A 25,822-nucleotide genomic window follows, 5' to 3' on the forward strand; every position below is an offset into this window, starting at 1 on the left:
TCTCCATGAACCTCTCAATATGGACAACATGCACCCCAGGCCTCATGCTGCTCTGCTAGTGAGTGGGCTCCTATTCTAGACTTTTGTTTGCTGATCCCCAGCATCATCCCTCGGTACCCCAGAGAGTTGTCTCCTGCTTACCTGGTACTGGAGCAACTCAGGGAACTTCTCCATCCAGTAGATAAAAACCACACCTCAACCTCCAGCAAGGTGTAAGCCTTGGAGAGGGGACCTTCCTTCTAAGTTTGTTCTTTAGATATTCTTTCTCAGCCCTAGGGAATTCTTTAGAGTTCTCTTTACCATATTTACAGTCACTCCTCTATTAAAATGAGTAATGCTTTATATTAAACTTTACTTGTGTGGTTTCTGTCTCCTAACTAGAACCTGATTGATAAAGAATTGGTAGAGGGAGTAGTCTCACGAAGATGGGATTTGGGGATTGGATTGGTCATGCCCTTAGGCTAAAGTGTAGTGTGGAGCTCCTTGACAACAGGAAATAGGATACTAGTAATGGCATACAATGATACTATAATTACTCAAGTTATAACCTGTGCTTGATTTTGATAAAGTGCCAACTGAAACAGGTGCCTTAGGATCTCAAATGGTTGCTGCACTTGACTTTTATGGCAGTAATGATGACTACAAGGACTGTGATTTAGAACTGGTTTTTTTTCAATGCACTTCAGCATTTACAAAAAAGAAAATGGCATGCTCAGTTCCTTTGACTTCCAGCTTAAGTTATTGTCTGAGCACATCCATGACAGCTTTGAAAGGATCTCCTTTTTCTTATAGTTACGGCGCTATTATAGCTGAAAATAAAATGCAACACTTAATTATGTGGGTGGCTGAATTACAACAATAGTTTAAATTCTCAGTCTCGTCAAGTTTCTCATGTGAAATTTAGGACATTGATTAGGAAAGAATGGGATCGTGAAACTTAGAATGGGGACAACTGGTTGGACCTAGATAAAGCTGATAATCATCAGTCCCCATGTCATGCTGAGCCTCATTTCCCAAGGGAATTAATTTCCTCTTCAATATCTGAGAAGAATAGCCTACGTTTGCTTAAAAACCCTGTGATAACCTCACCTTGGGCAGAAACTTTGAAAATGGATTCTTATTCCCCTTAAAACACACCACAACCATAATCTGTTGCCATTAGATCCTTGGTCAAATCCCACCATATTCTTAGGGGCCAGGACACACTATAACCAAGGAGAAAATAGCTTGCATACCAAAGAATTGCAAGACTTTGCTATTACTATGAGTAGAAACTGAGGGGAAGATGTGCAAGAGTAAATTCTAAGGGTGTTAGACCAAGTGCAGCCCTTAGCTACAAAGACAAGGTGGAAATACTTACCATAAAGTATAGCATAGATGTACTAATAATCAAAATGCTTTGAGCCACAAGGATATTCAGCTAATTCAGCTAATTGATCATAGTGTGCCTAGGAATTAAATAGACTATAAACTATTAGTTTACTTCTTGACTCATATCATAGGAAAAAAGTCTTGATCTGGAGCCAAAACCCTGACTTGAGTCATCGCAGTGATTAATCATGGCCTTTCACTGTTTCCAGACCATAGTCAAGTCACAGACCCATAGTCTTTTGATTGAAGAAGAGGACAAGTAAACTTGATGAGGGACTCTATGCCATTGCTGCAAGTCCTACTGTAAAAAAATCCTGCAGCTATTCATTAGAGTGAGAGTGCTCTGGGGAATGATCCCCTGATCTTTGAGGGGTTATCAGACAATAGTCCTGAACTGACGCTAATTCCTGAGGACTCAAAATGCCTCTATGGTCCAACAATCAAAGTAGGGGATTATAGTGATCAAATAACAGATGGAACCTTAGTTCATATCTGACTTACAGAGGGTTCAGTTTAATCCCTAAATTCACTCTCTGACCATATGGTGAGGGTCATTTTGACAGGAGTGATGAAGTGAAAGCCCCTGGAATATCCCATCCTTACCAAGATTGTAAGCTAGAAGCAATACATCATTCCTAGGAAAATTTCAGAAATTAAAGTTGCCATCAAAGACTCGAAAATATCAGGGGTGGTGACACCTATCACATTCGTGTTTGACTCATGTTAGGCCTGTGACAAAGTCAGATAGGTCTTGGAGAATGATCAGGAACTATTATAAACTTAATTAGATGGTAACTCCAATTGCTGCTGCTGTTCCAGAGGTATTACCTCTACTGAAAAAAACTCAATGAACTCCGGCACTTGGTATACAGCTAGTGACCTGGCCAATGCCTTTATCTCCATATCAATTTACAAGAAACACAAGATGATATTTGCTTTTACCTGGCAAGGCAGGCTGTATACCTTTACAATCCTACATCAGTGCTGCATCAGTACTGCTCTGGAAGATAATACAGCCAGCAGAGATTTTGAGTGTCTTATTCCAGAAAACATTCACTGATCCTCTATATTGATGACATAAAGCTCATTAGATCTGATGAATAGAAATTAGCAAGTACTCTAGATCCTCTAGTAAGATGTGCAAAGTAGAGGATGGAAGAAAAATCCCATAAAAATTCAGTTTCCTGAAGCCTCAGTGAAGTTTCTGGTGGTTCACTGGTATGCAGCGTGTCAGCATTTCATTTCATCCTGAGATGAAAGATGAGTTTTTTTCACCTCACACCACTTACCATGAAAAATAGACCTGATGATTGGTAGGCTTTTTTGGATTTGGAAGACAGTGTATACCACATTTGAGTGTGCAACTTCAACCCATCCTCAGAGTCACTTGTAAGGCTGCCAGTTTCAAGTGGGGACCAGAGCAAGAGAAGGTTTACAGCACGTTTAGGCTAAAGTACAAGCCAAGCTACTACTTGATCCTTGGTCTTTGATCCAACAGATCCAATGATACTTGAAGTGACCATAACAAATAGGCATGTTGTATGGAGGAGCCTCTGACAAGCACCAGTAGAAAAATCACAATAAAGATCTCTAAAATTTTGGAGAAAATCCATGCTATCTTCTGCAGATAACTTTTCTCCTTTTGAAAAACAGCCTTTGACTTACTATCGGACTTGGTAGAAACTGAATGCCTAAACATGGAATATGAGGTGACCAAGGGATCTGAACTTATCCTCATAAAGTGGGTTATCTGACCTACCTAGTCATAAGGGTAGATGTCATCATGAAATATACGTGGCATGTAAAAGACTGAGCTCAAACATGTCTTGAAAGTAGGAGTAAGCAAGTAACTCAGACTCCTTCAACATCAACTCTTACTGCATTGCTTTCTCTACCTTAATTAATGCGTATGGCCTCTGGGGGTATTCTTTACACCCAGTTGACTGAGGAAGAAAAACCTCGAGCCAGATGGGTCTGTATGATATCATGGTACCACCAAAAAGAGGACAGCTGCAGCCCTACAGCCTCACTCAGGCATGGCTCTGAAGGACAGCGCTGAAGGAAAATCTTCCCAGTGGGCTGAACTTTGAGCAGTACATTTGGTGGCCCACCGTGTCTGAAGTGAGTAAGAGATGAGTAGAAGTGTGAATGCACACTACTCTTGAACAGTTGCTAAGTTTGACTTGACGGTCAGGGGCTTGAAAGGAATAGGATTAGAAACTTGGTTACAAGAAGTCTAGGGCTGAACCTCTCATAATGGCATAGACTGTGAAGATATTTATGTTTCATGGGAATACCCAACAAAGGATGTCCACTCCAGAGGAGGTTCTAAAAATAATGTGGGAAAAATGCCATGCTCTACAAATGTCAGCCTCTTTCCAGACACATTAGTGCTTGTTCAATGGGCCACTGAACAAAATGGCCTTGATGCAAAGATAGAGGAACTCAATAACAGATTTCTCCTTACCAAGACCTCCTTGGCTAAAGTCACGGCTGAGTGTCTAATTTTCCAACATTAAAAGCCAAAAGTGAGCCCCATATTGAGCATCATTTCCCAGGGTGACCAGTCAACCGTTAGCAAGTTTATTATATTTTACATTTTATATCATGAAGGGGACAGAGATTCATCTTCACTTTAATAGACTCATATTCTAGAAGTGCTTCTAGGAATCAAGGAGTAGGGGTGGCTCTTCTCACTATTATGCTTAATAACCTACTTTCAGAATTTTTGCTTCTCATCTGAGAAACTTTGAGCTCTGTGAATTTGGAGGTCTTAGTACCTAAAAAGGGGAATACTTCCGTCAGAGGACAAAATGGTGCTTCCATTGAATTGGAAGATGAAACTTCTACCTGGCCATTTTGTGCTCCTTTAGCCACCTGAACAAACAGGCAGAAAAGGAGTTATTCTAATTGCTGGAGTTACTGATGCTGAATACCAAGAGGAAATTGGGTTGTTCCTACACAATGAGATCAAGGAGGATTTTGTTTTCAATCCAGTGGACTCTCTGGAGTGCCTCTTACTACTTCCATGTCCAATAGAAAAAGTTAACAAAAACTACAGTAACAAAAAAAACCCCAAAAAACTATAATAACAAAAACAGGCAGGTCAATTGATAACTTAGACCCTCTATAAACTAATGTTTGGGCCACTCCACCAGGTAAATAAGCCCAACCAGCTGAGATTCTGAAGTTGGAGAAAATACAGAATTCATAGTGAAAAAAAGATGTAATTAAATATCAACTAGAGCCTTTCAACCAATTAGGGGAATAAGAACTATAGTACCTTTCATATTTTCTCTTTGCTTGTATGTTTATTTGTACAAACTGTTTCTTCTCTCTCTTTTTCCCATTTTTTATTTTAATACAAGTTATTGTGGGTTAATTTTAAATTTTACTCATTAAATTTTAAAATTTACAGAATATTCAGTGGTACCGAGGTAGAATTTGGGAGTTATTAATATAGTCAGATATAAATACAATGACTGTTGCAACTGTTCATCTCCTCACTTTTGGAAAAGGGTGAGAATTTTTCACCTTTAAGAAGTATAGCTGTATTTTTTAGGTTGAAATACAGAGTTGTTTAAATGTTGTATGGAAGTTCAAATGTGTGTAGAAGGGTACATATGGAATCTGAGTTATCAAAAGATGGGCTGTGACATCAATCAATTTATTGCTTTTCAATAGATTTTATCATACAGTATCTGCTCTGTGATAATAGAGCAGGACCCTTTAAGCATTTCTCCTTTGCAGCAAGCATGATGTTAAACTTTGTCAGTGGAGGGTGACGGAGGGATACTGCAGGACAAAGGAGTTTTTCTTCTTGGTTCTGGGATGCTGCCATGTTGTATTTTTCTTGCTTCTACCACATGGCTTCCAGCAGTGCCCAAGGCAAAAATCCAGTGGTGCTCCACTCTGACTGCTTGCCCAGAGCATGCAATTCCTTACAAGTTCACACCCCTTGCCCTAGCCCAGTGACTATCTCACCATGGCCCTCCTCACAGACACAACACTTCTCCAGTCTCACACCATCCTGCTGGAAAGAGGGCTCCGTCTATTCAGACTCAGTAAATTGAATTTTGCCTAGATAAATGGAATGTCCTCTGAACCAGTTTGAGGCATTTATCTGGCCAGTGGGTGTTTCAGCTTTACACAGTAAATCCACTCAGGCATGCTCTCTGGGCCTTTTATTCACTTATAGTCAACCGTATCAGTTCTGGCATTTCTACTTCATTTAGTGTGTGCTATCACTTTTTCCAAGTTTTCAAGGGACATTTTAGGAGCATGTTAGCACCAACTCGCAGGGTCCTTGCTAGGGTGTTATGTCCCATATTATGTGAGAGTACACTCATATCAATAAACTCTCCCTTAGCCAGCCTTATATTTAATTTCCCTTGACCGAGAACCCTCAAGATCCAGTTCCATATATTTTTTCCACTTCCTACCAGAATGTATTGGCCAAATTCTACAGCTCCTGCAGAGTATAATTCCTCTCTTCCCTTAGCAGACCCAGCACAGGCTTAGTTTTAGACTCTTGTTATATGTCTGGTTTCTGGGAGGGTATAAGTGAACCTTGTAAGACACCATCCTCATTTGAGGTCTTTGTATTATCTTTAAGGAAAGAGTGGGTCACTTCTATATACCCAGCACACTCAGAGAAATCTGGGAGTTCTCAAATGAATCTACACAGATATCCCTGTCCCAAGTCTCAGGGTCCCACTCCTTCCCTGATGGAGTCCTAATTTTGGCATAGGAAGTCTGTTGTGGTAGAGAGTTTGATTTTCTCTTAATTCTCACTACTTTCATGACTAAGTCCTGGGCCTGATCTTGAGTCTGTTCCTCTAGTCACAGGAGTAACTTAAGTGCTGCCAAAGAGTTCTCTCTTGCCTTCACATTCTGTCTTGAATTGGTGATTTATCACCCTGAGCCTATTATATCTCTTCAATTAATTATTGGTACTTAACACTCAACTCCATGGTTCTTTCTTATGGCTATCATTTCCTTCATCTTCCTTCGGCACTAGAAATATTATATAAGCCAATGAATCCTCTTAGACCAAAATCTTATCCCAGGTTACCACAAGTGAGCATTTTAACAACTGCCCTGTTACAACATTTCAGGGGCTATTCATTCTCCACCTACCACTAGAGATGGAATCTTCATTGCCAGTCAGCCAGTGAATGATCTATCTCCAAAATCCTACTTACAGTCTTCAGACTGTAATCCCATTTACAGAACCACTTCTGACACTTGGATTGGGTTCTCTGGCAACAGATACTGAGACGCTGAGATGGATAGTTGGTCAGGGATGTCGGGGGCAGGGAAGATGGGGACTCTAAGGAAACATAATTTTAAGGAAGTGAGGAAGGCAGGATTGGGAAGAAGGAGAGTTGCTGATTTGCAACTGAGGCCTCGGCTGATTCTGTTGAGAGCTTTGGAGCTGAGATGTCTCAGAGTGTCCCAAATTGAGTTCCAAGAAGGCCTTTTTCTCCCTACCTTAACATATTTTTGGTTGCAGGATGCTTCCTGGGTAAATGGTAAAGCTTTGGACAAAGCTGATCCCAGATACTAAGGATTCCAGTGAGAGATGTAGCTGAAGCTGTCAACAGATGATAGTCCCAGAAGTCAGGGACTGAGTGAATCAGATTTAAAGAAGGGATCTGGGAGGAGCACCACCATATTTACTGTTCCAATAGCTGCTGAGGCAGATCCTACTAAATTTGCTGCCAGTCTGGATCAGAAATTGTTCTAGAATAAGCCAGTAGCTTCCATGACCTTGGGGCCTGCAGATGAGTTTAGCTGGGAAAGGGGGGCACTGACAGCTTGCTTTATCTATTCCAAAATAAAAACCTATTGAGACAGAGTCATTGAATTCATTTAATTAAACTATGATTTTTACATGCATGGCTTTTGTATTCTTCTTTTTGCTCCTGCTGTTTGGAATGAAAAAACGAATGAAAAGAAAGAGGACAGAAGGAAGGTTGTTGGCTTACTGAGCACTGGGCTGTCAAGCCCTATCCCTGGCAACTCTGTTCTTTTGTAGGTAAAAGTACAGGTGGATATGAGTTCCAGGCCCACAACATGAATTACTTCCCTCTTGTCACAGTTCAGTGATTAATCAGACATAACTGCAGAAGAAAATGGAAAATAACTATAGGCACACATGACACATTAAATCAAGTTAGTTCATCCTGATTAGCATGGGTTCACTCAGAAGCAAATAAATTAGCAGTCACCTCTGGCTGAAACTGTGTTCATAAGCAGGGAAGTGTGAAGGATGTTATGACCATATTTGAAAGTATTGTTTAAATCCCTGAGATTAAAAAAATATCATCTCCCAAGGAACCTCCATATTGTTTTCCATAGCTGTTGTATCAATTTATTGAATACATTCCCACCAAGAGTGCAAGAGGGTTCCCTTTTCTCCACACCCTATCCAGTATTTATTGTTTGTAGATTTTTTGATGGTGGCCATTCTGACCAGTGTGAGGTGATACCTCATTGCAGTTTGTATTTGCATTTCTCTAATAATTAGTGATGTTGAGCATCTTTTCATGTGCCTCTTGACCATCTGTATGTCTTCTTTGGAGAAATGTCTATTTAGGTTTTCCACACAGTTTTGATTGGGTTGTTTGTTTTTTTGATATTGCGCTGCAGGAGCTGTTTTTATATTTTGGAGATTAATCCCTGTCAGTTGCTTCATTTGCAAATGTTGTTTTGCAACGACACTTGCAAATGTCATTTGCTTCTCCCATTCTGAGGGTTGTCGTTTCATCTTGTTTATGGTTTCCTTTGCTCTGCAAAAGATTTTGGATTTAATTAGGTCCCATTTATTTATTTTTGTTTTTATTTTCATTACTCTAGGAGGTGGGTCAAAAAAAGATCTTGCTGCAATTTATGTCAAAGAATGTTCTGCCTATGTTTTCCTCTAAGAGTTTTATAGTGCCTGGCCTTACATTTAGGTCTTTAATCCATTTTGAGTTTATTTTTGTATATGGTGTTAGGCAGTGTTCTAATTTCATTCTTTTACATGTAGCTGTCCAGTTTTCCCAGCACTATTTATTGAATAGGCTGTCTTTTCTCCATTGTATATTCTTGCCTCCTTTGTCATAAATTAGGTGACCATATGTGTGTGTGTTTATCTCTGGGTTTTCTATCCTGTTCCATTGATCTACATTTCTGTTTTTGTGCCAGTACCAAACTGTCTTGATTACTGTAGCTACCATATGACCCAGCAATCCCACTCCTGGGCATATACACAGAGAAAATCATAATTCAAAAAGACACATGCACTCCAATGTTCATTGCAGCACTATTTACAATAGCCAGGTCATGGAAGCAATCTAAATGTCCATCAACAGAAGAATGGATAAAGAAGATGTGGTACATATATACAATGGAATATTACTCAGTCATTAAAAGGAACAAAATTGGGTCATTTGTAGAGATGTGGGTGGACCTAGAGTCTGTCATACAGAGTTAAGTAAGTCAGAAAGAGAAAAACAAATATCATATACTAATGCATATATGTGGAATCTAAAAAAATGGTATAGATGATCTTATTTCCAAAGCAGAAATAGAGACACAGACATAGAGAACAAACATATGGATACCAAGGGGGAAGGGGGATGGGATGAACTGGGAGATGGGGATTGACATACGTACCCTATTGATACTATGTATAAAATAGATAACTAATGAGAACCTACTGTATAGCACAGGGAACTGTACTCAGTGCTCTGCGGTGACCTAAATGGGAAGGAAATCCAAAAAAGAGGGGATATATATATATACATATAGCTGATTCAATTTGCTGTACAGTAGAAACTAACACAACGTTGTAAAGCAACTATACTCCAACAGCAACAACAACAAAAGACAAAAGAAACATGACAACACTTGGTGATTAGTTGAATCAAACAGAAAAAAGTGGTGTTTGGAAAAAAAGAAATCTCCCAAGCTTGCAATTCTACAAAATTTCCACCCTGACCACCTGCAGTGACAGCCTTCTTAAGTTTGTGTGTACAAGGTCCTCTGCTGTGCAGCTGAGGTGTGAGGCCCCCAAGCCCACTTCCAGAATGACTGTCCTGCTCTCCTCCACAATCCAGGTAGCATTAAGTTGACTGCTCTGAAGGTCTGTTCTCTCTCCTGGATGTGAAAATCTTCTCCAGGGCCAGAACTAGGGTATGCAAGTGAGTCATTCACTCCAGGGACAAAATTTAGGGGGTCACCAATAAAACTCAGTAATTAAGACAAATATTTTTATTTTTAAAATTTTTTTTAAGATACCAAGGAGCCTTTATTCATACATCCAGCTATGTTAGCCTTTTTTTTTTTTTTTTTTTTTTTGGCTGTGCCTCGTGGCATGCAGGATCTTAGTTTCCTGACCAGGGATCAAACCCGCACCCCCTTCAGGGGAAGTGCAAAGTCTTAACCACTGGACCTCTAGGGAAGTCCCCAAGACAAATATTTTTAAAAATCAAAACTAAGGCAAAATTTTTATGGTGAATAAATTATCTAAATTTTAAATAAAGACTGAATCAATTTATTGATTTTAACTTTTGCCTGAAGCTAAAAGTATAGTTCATCATTGAACTGCTAAGGAGGAAGCATATCATTTCAAGGGACTGGATTAAATAGATTTCCTGCCTAAAACTGATGGTCTCTAGAGCAGTGCAGTGGTTCTCCAACTTCAGTGGACAGCAAGGTCACCTGAAGGGCTGGTTGAAACACAGATTACTCAACCCCAAACCCAAAATTTCCTAGGTGGGCCCCAATAATTTGCATTTCTAACAAATTCCAGACAATGGGAATGCTGCTGATGCAGGAACCACACTTTAAGAACTACTATGAGACAGTTATATAAATAATATGCCAATAGTGCCCATAGTAGGTGCTCATTGTAGAAAAATGTTTTTGATGAGCTGAGCAAGTGAATGAAATGTCATAATGCCAAATCAGCTAGTGAGTATATTCTGAGGGGGGTTTATAGATAAATTTCTTACCCTGTGTCTTTTTAAGGAGAATTTCACTCTCCACATGAGTGGGCTCGGGCCTCTATTGCCTGGTACAAGATGACCATCTCAGACAGATGTAGGAAACAGCAAAGCTCTGATGCCCATCCCCATGCTCCAGGGCAGGGCACAACCATGACAGAGATTGAATTTCAATTTGGCTCCAGAGGCCTCTTTTCTTTAATGCTTCCCTCCACAGATCCCCTACTTTTCCTGACATTCTTTATTTACATGCTACCCAGTCCCTTCCTACAGTGGTACCACCCAGACCTAGTCTCCTAGGCCACCTTTAGAGATAGGGTGGGCGTCAAGGTAGTAAAGCAGGGATGGAGGGAACAATTCACTTCAGGTCAGGCAAAAGGACATTTCAACACCTAACCATGGGTTAAGTTCTAAATTTCCAGACTCCATTAAAGTGTCAGTGCTATCAATTGCAGACCCATTCTTCAGGCTTTATTGATAGCCATTTCCAAGTTGCATCAGACAGGGGACTCAGAAAGGGATTATTTATAGTTGCACACACTTTAAGTAATGTTCTTCTTTTGATTTAGTCTGACAGTCCACGATTTTAAGACACAGTGGGGCACAACCTAAAAACATAAAGGATTGAGTCAATTAAGTAGAAAGGCCAAAGCATAAATTTAGAAATGTGAGAAAACATTAGCATTCATTGCTATTTTAAAATTTATATTCTTTCTACTTTTATGCCTACCTGAAAATCAGTTAGGCTGTGGGTTTATGTTGTTATATTTCCTATTACAATACTGCAGAGAATAGATATAATTCTGCGACAGTCTTCCTGGAAAAGAGACAAGAAACAATGTTCTATCAGCGAAATATGAATTCAAAAGAAGCCAGCGGAAATAGAGAGAAATAATCAGTTCCTTTCCCCCTATCTCTTCTTCTACCTCACTCTAACTGGAGGAAGATAAACAAAAGTCATACTCTGGACCCAAAGAGTTTCAGAAGGAAAGAACAAGAAGTTGTGAGAGGTGGTAGGAAAAAATCTAGTGACTCATCTGTTACTAGAGTTTTTCAAGCATAGGCTGGAGATACAAGTGAAGATACTAATTTGACACAAATTCAGAGGTTCGGCCAAGAGTTGTAACCGGTAAATGAAAAACCAAGGGGAAATTCAGGGAGTACTCTTCTCTCTGTATTACATCTCTATTCCTTATTGCACACCTGCTTCATTTTTTCTACTTTTGCAGATTGGCTCACAGAGGAAGGTAGATGTACTATCACTTTCAAGATTATCAACTCCATTCAAGAAACCAGTCCAGACTGAGGTTGTAGTAGCTTCATGCCCATTCTTTGTTATGGAGGAGGGTAGTCTGGTCCAGCTTGCTGGAGATGTTCAACCTAAGTCCAATCAACATCAACTAGGTAAGGAGTCATGTTGTACTCACCTAGCTACTTGGGGCTCTACTTGGTTTGGATGACAACTTATAGACAGAGGGGGAAATTCTTGGTCCTTGTGCTGAGAAAACATCCCCAAATTATCCACTACACTGTATGAGCACTTTGTAAGAATTAATATTTATGAGACTCAAGCACCAGATGTGATTTTCAACTAAAAAATCTCTCTGGTATCCTCTGATGCCATCATTCCAAGAATATGATTGACATGGAGATATGACAGGAATGCAAGGGAAGCACTTGGATTGTGCCTACATTAGTGACATTTTGAAGATTAATTAGATGTTTTAGTAAGAGCTTTGAAGATGAAAGGGGCTGGAAACCACAGTAAGTCTTCACTACCAATTCCTAGGAAAGTCGGTTGCGAGATGAATTAGTTTCAGGACTGTAATTTGTAATGACATTCACTGAAGAATTGCCTTCACTGTGTTTTACAGGATACCTTTCACCTCAGAGAAGACTTATATAAGGCTGAGAAACTAGAGTTCTGAAAGGAAAAGAAACAAGGATTTTAGTACTACCAAATAACCCTAAGATCGGTTCCCTATATACATTCAATATGCAATCAAGCCTTCAAAAATGGGGTGTTGGGGCTGAAACAATCCCTGTAGGTGATCTAGTCTCCCTTCTTCATTTTACAGCTGAGACACTTAAAGCCTGGATCTAGGTAATAGCATAACTGGTGTTATCATTTGGGTCTCTTAATCCCCATTTCAGTCACAAAGTGCAGAAAATTTCTCTATGTGGTGTGATTTGTGATTTGGGAGATTCTGGATAGTACTTTCTCAGCAATTTGAAAATATTTTCTGCACTAGCCAATTACTCATGCTAGGAGCCACACCAATTCTAATTCTTAACTTTCTATTAAGCACCACTTTCTACGGCTGGTTCTCTTTTAAAATGAAAGAATTGCAAGGACAGGTAACAAGTGGATTTAGCAGTTCATTATTACTTTCATTAGAATAATAAAGGAAATGGACTCAGAAATCATATAAATGGGAGACTGAATTTCAGCTCTACCACTCACCAGCTGTGGGACTTTTTACAAGTCATTTCCATTTGGTAGTGTCAGTTTTATCACCTGTAAAATGGAAAAAAGAATATTGATCTCATAGGGTAGAGAGGATTAAATGAAATAGTGCAGGTAAAGCCTGACCTGGCTCATAAGTTTTGAGGAAATAACATGTCAATGGTTAGCACTAAATAAATAGTAGGTGTCACCATTGTCATCATCATCATGATTATCATCATTTCTGTGTGTGAGTTTAATTGGAACAGTTTCTTCCCAGTGGAGGATGGGCCTGCAGTAATAAAGGAGGGAAATAAGAAGGAAAGTGGGTTGCAGAAAAGGGAGATTTGGAACACCAAAGAAAAACTTCATACTTCATAGTTTGGCAGATGATTAGTGTGGCTATGTTAACCAAACCAAAACTCTTATAGATTCATGGACTGAAATTTTTATAAAATCACTTGAGTTTAAGAAATCCTCAATGACACTTATGTTTATATCAAAGTTGCCATCAATCACTTTTCAATCATTTGATTCTTAAGAAATCTTTCAAAAGGAAAACAATATATAGCCTATGTTTTTATACAACCTGTGGAAGCAAAAGTGGTTATATATTCTTTTCATGGTGTTTTCACAAGCAAATGAAGTGTCTTTTAGAGCTTTTTTCTTAATTTGGGCACAGAAAGTTTTCAGGACGTCTTGGTTTCATTTTTAGCCAAGGATCTAAGAAACTACAAAGTGGCCCTGAGCCAACCACATCTGACTTCAGGAGCTACAGATATCTTGTGAAGTCTGCCCAAGGCCATTTCCTCACCTTGACATGGAACCAGTTGACCAAATCTGGTTTCCTTGGGAACCAGGCAAAAGAAGTTGAAGCTAATGCATTTTATTTATTTGATATTTGTTGATTCATATATCCAATAAACATTTATGAGTCACACACATATCAGATTTGGAATATATTCTGGGACCCCCACCGAAGCACTGGGTGTCTGGAATCATAAACACTCCATGAATCCAAGCTGCTGAATATTTCTTTGCTACACTTTCTTTTTTAAAACATCCAACTGCTTCTGTATTTTCCATTTATGCACATAGGACCTTCAAAAATGAAAACCTGTTGTATTTCTAGTTCTACACTGGCCCTCACTACCCTCTGTGGTTTCCAAACCTCTTGAGCTCTTCTGTTTGCAAACATCTATGGGACTCCTTTTGACCCTTTAGCAGAGTATATAACTAGAATAGGACAGAATGACCTCAACTCAGCCTCTTCCCTTCAGGCTTATACCCTGATCTTGGTCCTCTGAATCTTACCACTCTTATTGTGAGAAAAGAAAAGGCAAAAGAATGGAGAAAGAAATGTGTATTTATTTATGTTTCTCTGAGACCTAGAAAAATCTGGCTTAAGATATGTTCTCCATGCCTTCTCTCCTAGATTCTCTTCTGGTCCTATTAGGCCTTTCAGGTGTCCATTCTGGGCAGCAGGCATCCTACCACCTTAGTCAAATGTGAACAAAAAAATAAATGAGAAGGTAAGGCAATCCACAAGAGCCAAGAAAGCATTGCCCTCAGTTGTAATAGTAAAATTCTTACTTTCCCTACTAGAAGACCTCTCTGAAAGATTGATGTCCAGTGTTTGTCCTGGAAGTCCATTCAATTCTTAACTTATAACGAGGCCTTTTTCCTAGGTGGTAGAGCTGAGGAAGTTGACAGGGTATATAGAGAAAGCCTTGAGTTTTCTTTGAGAGTTAGATTGTGTGATTGGCCTATTGAAGAGGGCGAGGTGAGCATAAGAGAACAAGCTTGACAGTGGGTTATAATCAGATGATAAAGGGCTTTGTAAACCTTGCTAAGGGAGGTGGACTCTAGCATGTGTGTGATGGGAAGCTGTAGACAGTGTCTACATATTTAAGAAGGATAATCTTGGCAAGAGAAATTTATTTTAATAAATTACATCCATAAAAATGGCAGGTTTGATCTAGTCTATAGAGGCCAATAATTGATCCAACTGGCAGCTACTCCAAGATTAAATAGTTGAGTGGTTGGACCCTCCAGTAGAGGAGACGTTTTCCATCTATTGTGCCATCAAAGAGTCTGAAGTTGTACATCAGGAGAATCTGTGGCAACATGGAATGTGTACTGGACTAGGAGGGGGAATCTGAGTTTAAATCCTAGCTCTAGCATTCATTCCCTGTGTGACTGGGATTAAGTCATTTAAAATCCCTGGGTCTCAGGTTTCTTATCTGAAAAGTGAAGATAAAACCTGCCCTATAGAGCTTAGCTGATGTGTGGATAAATGAGATAATCAAGTGAAAATACCTGATAGGCGATTTGTAGATGAAGGCAGTGAAGGCTGTGCATCAGCTCTCCCTTCTGGCTGTTACTCTACCAGCTAAATCAGCCTCTCACTGAGTTTTTCCAGGGATTCTCTGGACAACAAAAGGTTTACTGAGAACTGAAGACTGATTCCTTTCTGTGCAAGGTTTACAGAAGTTTCCCAAAGCAGTTCTCAGCAAAATAATTTGGTAGACCACTAATTACTGTAAACTCTCTTGATTCCTATACAGTGAAAATTTTCTTCCCATTCCATCCACCTCTCAGTCTTCTAGTAATGATTGTTCTAACCACATGACTCAAATAGGACCTGCCATAGGGATTGAACAGGTGTGTATATGTGACAAAAACTGGGTTCCTGAATCATTCTCTAAAGTATTTCAAATTTGAGCCAAGGAGCAGGAGTCCCTTCCTTCTGGCTGGTGCCAGGAGTATTGTGAAGATAGTGGTCTACAGAGCATGACAAACAGCCAGCATGCACAGAGACACAGACGCAGTTTAAGGATAAAGCTTCCACATTGGTACTGGGTACCACTCTTGACTAGAGCCAGATTCATCCTGCTTTTCCTGTGATCTGGTTCACAAACCTATAACCTCTTTTAGTCTCACCCTTACTAGCATTAAATTTCTATTAGTTGCAAACTTAAAAACCCTTTCACTATACACCCCGAGTTGCACTCAGAGGTTTTATTGTTTATAATTAATTTTAGTGGGCTCTTACTGGCTGTTTCTGAACAAGTATGGCAATTTTAAAACATGGCCCTCACATATTTTGACATTTGTTTCATTAAGAAGTAGGGTTTATGTCCCCTTCTCTGGAGTCTTGGTGGGCTTCTGATTGCTTCAAACAACAGAATATGGCATAAGTGATGCTAGTGTTTCTCGAGGCTAGTCAGAAAAGTCCATGTAGCTTCTACCTAGTCCTGTGGAACATTTATTTTGGGGGAAGCCAGTCATCGTGGAAGAAGTCTAGTTATATTGAGACCACCATGCTTAGAGAGGCTATATATAGGTGTTCTTGTCAACGGTCCTCTCTGAGCTCCCAGCTGATAGCCAGTAGCCTGTGCCAGTCATACAGGTGAGCCACCTGGGAAGTCCAGGACTGAAGCCAAAGGACTGAAGCCCCACTGCCTTCTGGCTGCTACCACCTGAGAGACTGAGAATTGGCCAACCAATTTCTTTCCAAATTCCCGACCAACAAATCTGGAGAGAGAGAGAAAAGTTGTTTTAAACTCCTAAATTTGGGCAAATTCTTTTTTTTTTTAATTTTTATTTATTTATTTATGGCTGTGTTGGGTCTTCGTTTCTATGCAAGGGCTTTCTCTAGTTGCGGCAAGTGGGGGCCACTCTTCATTGCGGTGCGTGGGCCTTTCACTATCGCGGCCTCTCGTTGCAGAGCACAGGCTCCAGACGCGCAGGCTCAGTAATTGTGACTCACGGGCCTAGTCCCTCCGCGTCATGTGGGATCTTCCCAGACCAGGGCTCGAACCCTTATCCCCTGCATTGGCAGGCAGATTCTCAACCACTGCGCCACCAGGGAAGCCCTGGGCAAATTCTTATACAGCAATAGTAATCAGAGCCAATAAGTCAAAGACTTTGAGGCTCTGGGAGATTATCTGTAAAACCAATACTTACAGGCTCATTGTGAGAAATTGGTGACACCTGAGATGGTACCTGGACAGTGCCTCTCAATGTGTCTGTACATCACTGACTCTCAATAAACATTCCTTCTCTCCACCATCTTTCCATTAAGTGAGACGGTCTAAGTAAAAGAGATTTTACATGCTGTAGATGTTTAACCAGTGTTAGTTTTCCTTTGGAACCCACTGTCCCCAAAAATGTATTCCCAGAATACCCAGTCAATCATTAGTCTGAGGTATATTCATAATCCTTCTTTTGTTGTTGGATCATTTATCTAGAGCATTTTCCTCAGTGTTCACAAATTCTTACTGACTATCATGTCCACATTAATGTTCCATTTTCTTTAACCCTTTAATCAGTTACTTAAAGGCAGGGACAATGTTTGTTAGAATACTACTTTAGCTCCAGAAGTAGATCAACAAGTTATAAATGCTTGTTGAAATTCAAGACCAGATACTTGAATTTTCAACGGTAGGAGAAAATCATGTACCTCATTAAAATCAAGAACGTAGAGAAACATAAAATCTCACTTATATGTGGAATGTAAAAACAAACAAACAAACTCATAGACACAGAGAACAGATTGGTGGCTGCCAGAGGCAGGGGGTTGGGGGATGAGCAAAATAGGTGAAAGGGGTCAAAATGTTCAACCTTCCAGTTACAAAATAAATAAGTACAGTACAGTGACTATAGTTAATAATACTGTATTGCATATTTGAAAGTTGCTAAGATATTTAATTGTAAAAGTTCTCATCACAAGATAAAAAAATTTGTAACTGTGTATGGTGATGAGTGTTAACTACACTTATTTTGGTGATTGTTATGCAGTATATGCAAATATTGAATCATTATATTGTATTCCTGAAACTAATATGTCAATTATACTTCAATTTAAAAAAATATATATGCTTTTGTCTTCTGCAATCACCTTATTTATGAAATGACTATAAAAAGTTCCCTTTCAAGATGATTCTCAATGTTCATCAAGAGTTGCCATTCATTTTCCAAATAATAAAAGTTCTCAGGAGGATCAAATTAGATTTTTTGTCTTCCTGAAAAAAGAAAAAAAAAAAAAAACCCAAAACATAATTGTTCATTTTATCCAGTGTCTTCTTGTTCTACTAGTTTATGGATTTTTTTTTTTTGTCCAAGTTATGTCAAAGGAAACTATACTTCTCTTTGCTATCAAGTTAAAAAGAAAAGTATTCAAGGCTTCTGGTGATAAAACCACATTATCCAGAGACACTGACAGTAATCAGAACAACAATTCCTCTTTCTCAAGTAAAAAATCCCAGATGTAGAAAATCCCAGATATAAAAAAGAAAAAGAATATTTGTAAATAGACTAACATAATGATATGTCTCCCAGCTCTCTTTAACTCTTGGACACTTTAAGAAGTTAGAGATATTTCCTGATGGGAGAGGGTATTAGAAATCTATTTGTGGAATTTACTTTTCATGGTTCAATGATGAAAATAACAATAAATTCCACAGATTTCAAGTTGGTCAAGCATTTTGGCTTTGGAAAGTTAATCTCCTGAGCATGAGCTCTGCACATGCCTGGAAGGGCTCAGTACAACAATGACATGTGAGAGCAAAACATCCAGGTCCTGCTCAATTCTGACCCTCATATCACCAAATGGGATATGAGGGGTGGACGGGGAAAGGAGGATCAGAATTTATTTTTCTTGTTATTCTATTACAGCTCTTTCTTCTTTCTGTTATTGCTGCCAAAAGCTGTATTAATAGTACTTGGGCTTTTCAGTGTTTACATTAACTAGTCTTAATCAAGGAATCCTGATTTAACAGCATTCTTTCTCACAGACACAATTCAATGCTGGGATGGATCCTGGGGAAAGCACTGATTCAATAGGAGTGTTGCCCCCTTAGGTGCAGAGTCCTAGGGCTGGAAGGAATGAATACAACATTTAGCCTGCCTCTTGGTTTCAGGGAGCACCTTACCTAAAGCACCTCAAATATAGGATCATTTGCCTTAGTTTAGAAGATTTCCAGACACAGAGACTGAACAGCCCCCTTGCCAACTAAATTTAGTTTTACAGTCTTTACACCTAGCTTTATCTTCCCCTCCAGCGTGCTCCAGATAATAACTGTGTGCTCTAGTTTATGTTTTCTGCTTTCTTGCCCAGAGTGGATTTGAAGCCAAGTATGATTTCACATATGGTTGGTTGTTGGGTCAGCATTAAGTCACCTCTCAGACCTCTAAGTTAAGAAGTGCTAATCCCCTTAAATTTTCCAGGCATCCTTACCTATGAGAATCTGTTATACACATGTTTTACCTCTATGGAATACCTCACCATACAATATGGAATTCTTATTGACTAGAAGTATTGTTCCTACCTAGGGAGTCTACTTAATTTATACCTCAGTAACAAAAAACAATAATCATTTAATGGACACTGCTGTAGGCAGAATCTTAAGATGGCTGCCTACACCCACCCCCTCCCTCATACCTGCCTGTATAATCTCTTTCCCTTGAGTGTGGGTGGATCTGTGACAATGATGGGATATTACTCCCGTGATTAGGTTACTACTCAGTTGGCTTTGAGGTAACCAAAGTGGAGATTATTTTAGAGGTCCTGATCTAATCAGGTGAGCTCTCTCTGAAGTCACAGAGCTTGAAAGTATGAGAGAGATTCGATGTGAGGGATATTCTCCGTTTTGGGCTTTGAATATGAAAGGGACCATGTGATCCTCATCCTTAAGAGTGGCCTCTAGGTCTGAGAACAGTTTCCAGATGAAGCTAACTAGGATCCGAATTCTGCGAACAACTTGAATGAGCTTGAAAAGGAATTCTTTTCCAGTCAGGTCTCTAGAGGGCAATGCAGCTTAGCCAACACCTTGATTTTTAGCTTGGTGAGACCCTGAGCAGAGAAATCAGCCACGCAGTGCCTGGACTTCTGATTGACAGAATTGTGAGATAATAAATGTCTGTGATTTTAAGACACTAAGTTTTTGGTTATTTGTTACATATCAATAGAAAACTAATATAGGCACTCATCCATGTGCTGGACATTACAGTGAAGACATTCCCTATATTATCTCCTCTAATTCCTATAGCATTTCTTGAGGTAATTACTATGTCCATTGTTGGAACAAGAAAACTGAAGCCTGGCTCAGTGAACAGAAGAAGAAGATTGGTTCCTTAAATACCACAATTTTCCCTCTCACTTTATTTGAATTTCTAAGACCTATCCCCAAGCTATGCTCTTTCCTCTGAATTGCTCTTTCTGTCCTTATAATTTTATTCATACAGGCTGTTGCTGGTGCTTTGGTAAAAGTACTTTGATCCAAACCATTTGGATTCTTATAGATATGAGCCACTGAGGAGGCTATTTTCCATTTAACTGTGCTTTTAAAAAGTGAATGCAGACTTAGGTATTAAAATTATTAAGCTTAAACTCTTTCACAAAATATAAATTGAATAAGATAGCTCTGTCCTTCCTATTAAAACAAGAAAAGGCTAATGAGTGAACGTATTGGCCTACCGCTCCCACTGTTATTGAACCAAGCTCAGGTCCATTTGCCCAACATGCAGCAAAGCCAATCTACTGACACCAGGTTGTGGTGAAGGAAAGTATAGCATTTATTGCAAGGTACCGAGCAAGGAGAATGGGCAGCGTATGCTCAAAATGCCCGAACTCCCTGATGCTTTCAGAGAAGGAGTCTTAAAGGTAAGTTCAGGGGTGTGGGTTGCAGGCAGCCTGATCAGTTCATGCACAAGTCTCTGATTGGTTGGTGGTGAGGTAACGGGGTGATGTTACCGGGGTCAGCATACTCAGTCCTCAGGATCCAGGTGGTCTGAGTGCTGTGTGCTCATGGTCATTATGCCATTAGCTTCTTCCACCTGGCAGGGGTTTTAGCATCTGCAAAACAAATTATGGATATGGCTCAGGATATTACCTATAGACTCTGAGGATGAACTTATGTCCTTGAATTTGTTTTGTGGCTAAACTATTATTATTTTGTCTTTCTTGACTTTATTCTTTTGTTTCTGTATTTTTTCACTTCTCTGATTAAATCTGTCCTTTGGAAGGCCAAGAAGCTGAAGTTTTTTACAAATAGGAGGTGGGGAACATAGGGGGATCTGTCCCTGGGCAGGTCCCACAGGGTCCTGTTCAGTTTCACCACCTTGTCCCTACTAGCACTCACTACCTTCCCCAGTCCTACCTATCCCACACTTTGGGATGCTTTAATGCTACCTGTAGGCTTAGTCCCTACCTAACTCCAGTCTCCCTCCCAGGCACAGAAAACATAAGGACCAATGGAGTTGTGGTTTGAAACTTATAATCAAGTCAGCCTAGCTGGTGGACTTATTCTGACCCAGTACCCTGGACCAGTGAGTGAGTCTTTGTTTTCCTTGTGACCACATCTTTACCTTGTATTCAAGTTCCATTTATCAGATTACAATCTGGCACCATCATGCATTCCTTCAAGGAATTACTCTATCTTTACCACTGCCAGAAAACCAGTCTTTTCCTACCAAAATATAGGATTTCCAGAGAGTTTAAATAAATACACCCTTGCTCCCATGTGAGAGAGTAAGAAGGCAGAGTGAATTTGAAGAAAGAATTGAAGACTAAGGGTGGAAGGCAGGGCGTGAAATTTGGGAGAAATTGGATTATAAATATGAAGGCAAAATGGAATATGGCATTAAACTGAAATGGAAAGAAAGAACACAAGAGAAAATAGAAAACAAACAAACAAACCCTAACTTTCCCCAAAGAATAAAGAAAGGAGAATTCAGGGAAAACTGTGAGCACATAAGACATAGTAGCAAGGGCCAGGAAAACTTTATAGTATTTGAATTTTCTGAGTTTTATTTATCTGCAGTGGGGACTCAAAGATGCTACATATGAATAAGCAACAAGGTAATATGACCCTTTCGGAGGTTATTGTCAGTTCTGGAGTCAAATCGTTATAGACTCTGAAAAAATCAGATAAAGGTAATGAAAATTATGATAATAATATAATACTGAATATTTTAAATACTGTGTGTAAACATTGTTCTAGATATTTTAACTAATTTAATCCTAACAATGATCCTCTGAAGTTCTTACTATTATTATGCCCATTTTAAAGACTAGGAAACCAAGGAACTGAGAACTTAAGGAATTGACCCAAGGGAAACAAAGAACAGAGAGGAGGCCAATGCGGCAGGAATGTAGGAAACAAGTGGGAGATGATGGAAGATCAATGTGGAGAAGTGATGAGAGACAAGATTCTGGAAAGTCCTATAGGCCTTGTAAGAAATGTGGCTTTTATGCTGAGTGAGTTGGTAAATCATTGGTAGGTTTTGAGCAGAAGAATGATGTGTTTTGACTTACATTTAAAAATCATTCTTCTGGCTGCTAAGCTGAGAAGAAATTGTAAGTAGGAGTGGGGGTTGGGGTGAGGGGACATGGGGTGTGTACATCAAGAGCAGAGCCAGGTGGACCAGGTGGAGGCCACTGCAATAATCCACATAAGGGTAGTGGGGTGGAGGTGGCTTGGTCACTGAACTGATTAGGTATAGATTGACTATACTTGGTTGGATCCATCTGTATCTCTACTGACTAAATAGAGAGAGGAGGTGGTGAGAGATGGTATTTAAAATTTTTGTACTTTTATTGCAACTATGTGTTCCTTAATTACAACTTACTACCTATGGATAAATCTGGATGAGTGTTTTCTATGTACGTCTCAGTGACTTCACGGTCATCCCATGACAATAAATATGGCAATGCATAATTTACAAAGCAACTTCACATGAATTGTTTTGGAAAAAACCTGATAAGGTATGTATGTCAGTCACACATTACTCATGCCTCTTAACATAAGAGAAGACAGACATAGTGACCTTAGAGGTTAATTTGTCCAGTATCACATGAACTGTGAGTTAGAAGTCTGTGGTTTATCCATCAAAGCCAGCTTCCTAACTAAGCTTGTGCCAAGGACTATCTCAAGATGAAAATGAAAAAGGAGGCTACAACTGCCAGGATGAAGTCTTTGGTTTGAAAGTAAGATCACAGCAATCCTATTGCCTGGCATTTGGGAGAATGGCTACCTCCTGTATCCACCTCAGTTGGTTCTCAGCCTCTAAATCATGTGCATTAAAAGTCAGCTTTGGTACAAGTTGCGAATTACTATATAAAGGACCTATTAAAAGAAAGAAAACCCAGATAAACTAATAAAGTCTAATTGCAACAAAGGCGTCTCTTTTATGAGATGATTTTAAGTTGACACAGAAGAGCCTTCTGAGAAAGCTCACAGCATCTCCTCTGCTCCCTTCAGCTTCAAAAATCAGCTAAACATCTGCACCTTATTAGCTTTGATTTCCAATTCATGAAAACCCAACCTGTCATTTTTTTTTCCTTTTGCTCAATACGCAGTGACATCAACTCAGCCTTTTCTTTGTAAGTGGTCTTCTTTTCTTTGTTAAATAGATTATCACCTCTCTAATGACAGGGCCAAGACTAAGGTAAGTTTCTAATCTTGGGCACAAAATTTAAGGGGGTGTTAAAAAAACTAATAAAGATAGATAATATTTTAATGTGATATCTTTAAAATTAAAATTAATACAAAAACCCTTATAACAGGGAATAAAATACCAACATTTTAAATAAAGACAGTATAAGTATTATTGACTTCTCCTTCTGCCTTGGGCTTCTCTGTGGGTTGACACAGCACCAGTAAACAATGCTGCCTTCAGATGTTTTATGCTTCAATATTCTTTCTTCATGTAGTGTTCACTACAAGCCAGAGGTGATTTCTCTCATGTGAAGCTGAAATATAGGAAGAATAAGAACAAAGACAGGGGAAAGAATTGTGTTTTGTAGATATATTGAGCACCTCATGATTTCCCTTTAATTTGTTGCATTTTCCTAAAACATCACAAAGTGCAACCTGTCATCATCTTAATCTCCACCACACAGAGTAATACCAAGTAGGCACGACCTCTTCGCACTGAGGGCTGAGATGCTGCAATGAGGCACGTTAAACAAAATTGCTGGCCAGTATGGCACCACCTTGCTTATGCTCTGAATGCTGGAAGTAAATGTTGATTATCTGGAGATGATAATAACATGACTTTTGAATAAACGAAGCACAAACAGCAGTCATACAGTTAACACAAAACTATGACTGTCAGGCAATTGTTATACTTAACACAATCCTTGAGCCATTAATTAGAGTATAGAATTTCCTCTTGAGATAATGCTGATTAAAATGTATATACACTCTGCTGGAAAATAACTTCAGAGTTGATGTGAAAATAGCAAAGAGAGATTTCAAATAAATACCTTTGAAAGAAAGGGCATTTTTGTAAAGAGGAGAATACTTGTCTCCTTATCCTGCTGGGACCTGAGTCTCCCAGAGCCATTTTGTGGTTGGCTGGGCAAGTTTTTCCAAAAGAAAGAGAAAAAGAATGAAGAAGTGAGTCAGCTAAATTCTTGGCAGCTAACAAACAGAATTTTCTTTGGAACTGACTTTCTTCTTAATCTTCTGTAATCACAGATACATAGTTCAATGTGCTTTCATAAAATATGCATGTCATTTTCCCAGTAAACAGGTATAAGGGCAGACCTTACCAATTAGCAAAATCCACCCAGTGTGAATCCAGAAATCCCTGCAGCGTGAGTTAGCTGCACCTTTTTTAATTAAAGCTGGGTCTTTAAATACTGATTAAGCAGTAGGGCTAGGTAGGACTCGGGAAGGTGATGGAGGGGCTTTGCTGAACTGCTCACAGATGACCTAAAATTCAAAAAATGAGGAAGCAGCCAATGAGCCAGAAACATGGCTCACCCTGCCTTCTGGTCTAGCGCCTTGCTCTTCAAAGTGTACTCTGCAGACCAGCAGCTTCAGCGGAACCTGGGTGCTTGTTAGAATTTTAGACTCTCAGGTCCTACCCCAGACATGCTGAGTCACAGTCTGCATTTTAACTGGAGCCCATGTAATCATTATATACACTGGAAGTTTGACAAGTACTGGTCTACGAATGTTGTGCCCACAAGCCTGGGCTTTCAAGGCCATCTTTGTGACCAGGAGGAAATATCAAGAGAGTGGCATAATGACCTGCAACAGAAAGCAAAGGCAAAGCACAGGTGAGCCATTAAAAATTTCACACCCTTCTCAGCAAGGAGTTCACAGGGGTTATATAACCTGATAGGTAGGTATCTTTGTTAAAAGGGAGACTTTCTTTGTAGATAAAACTATTCTTAGATTTTTGGAAATTTTAAGAAAGAACATGTCTATCACTGAGGTTCAGTGGAGGTGAATGTTGGAAGCCACTTGGAGGACTGAGCATCTGAGAGGAAAAAAGGAGAAGGAAACATCTTCCAGTTTACTTGTGGCTGCAGACTGGGCCACGCCAGACTTGGCAAGTGACTATTCCCTATTGCATGGGATTTTACAGAGCCCTCCTGGTGGCTCATAGCTGGTATCTTCCTGAGAGTTTTCACACTTTTTCTACATGTACCATTAAACCCTTGGGTTTATTTTACCACATATAAGCCAACATAGGTTTCATACAAGTAAATATCAATGATAATAACAGTAGCTTCCATTTATGGAGGTCCTGCTTAATACCAGACACTATCCCACATGATTTAAATTATCTCTTTAAACCACAAGGCCCTGAAAGGTGGTGTTATCCTATCTTATAAATGAAGAAATTGAGACGCAGGTACTACTACGTCATATTCTGCCCCAAACCATGTCATTTGTCTTGAATAATTGGTTTGAACAAACAGGCACTTGTTCTCACTTGTTCCTCTCTTTCAGTAAGTCAGTCTTCTCCGTAGGTTGATCATCTTGACTCATCTTTGTCATCTCTTTCCCGACCCTGACCAATGACAGGCCACATCTTGCCATGCCCTGTCATGCCACAACCCTGGGTTCTTCCAAATAGGCAGTTTTCTTGCCTCCACTGTACTGAGGCAAAAAAAAAAATTTCTTTTTTTTTTTGACCACCACCACGATTTTATTCTTAAATAAATGCTCAGCCTAAGGCCAGGTTAGGCAGACAGGTGGGTGGAAATTGG

The 25,822-nt window shown here is 39.5% G+C and overlaps 1 long non-coding RNA gene across 1 annotated transcript in view; it reads left to right on the forward strand.

The window, feature by feature from the left end:
* The window catches only part of LOC309636701, a 76,040-nt gene continuing 50,218 nt past the window's right edge, over positions 1-25,822 (forward strand). The window contains exon 1 of the long non-coding RNA XR_014250149.1: positions 1-24,883. This is a non-coding gene — a long non-coding RNA (uncharacterized lncRNA). The remainder of the gene's footprint in view (positions 24,884-25,822) is intronic.

Source organism: Balaenoptera physalus (assembly GCF_965194825.1).
Source record: "Balaenoptera physalus genome assembly, chromosome: 10".
Lineage (NCBI taxonomy): Eukaryota > Metazoa > Chordata > Mammalia > Artiodactyla > Balaenopteridae > Balaenoptera > Balaenoptera physalus.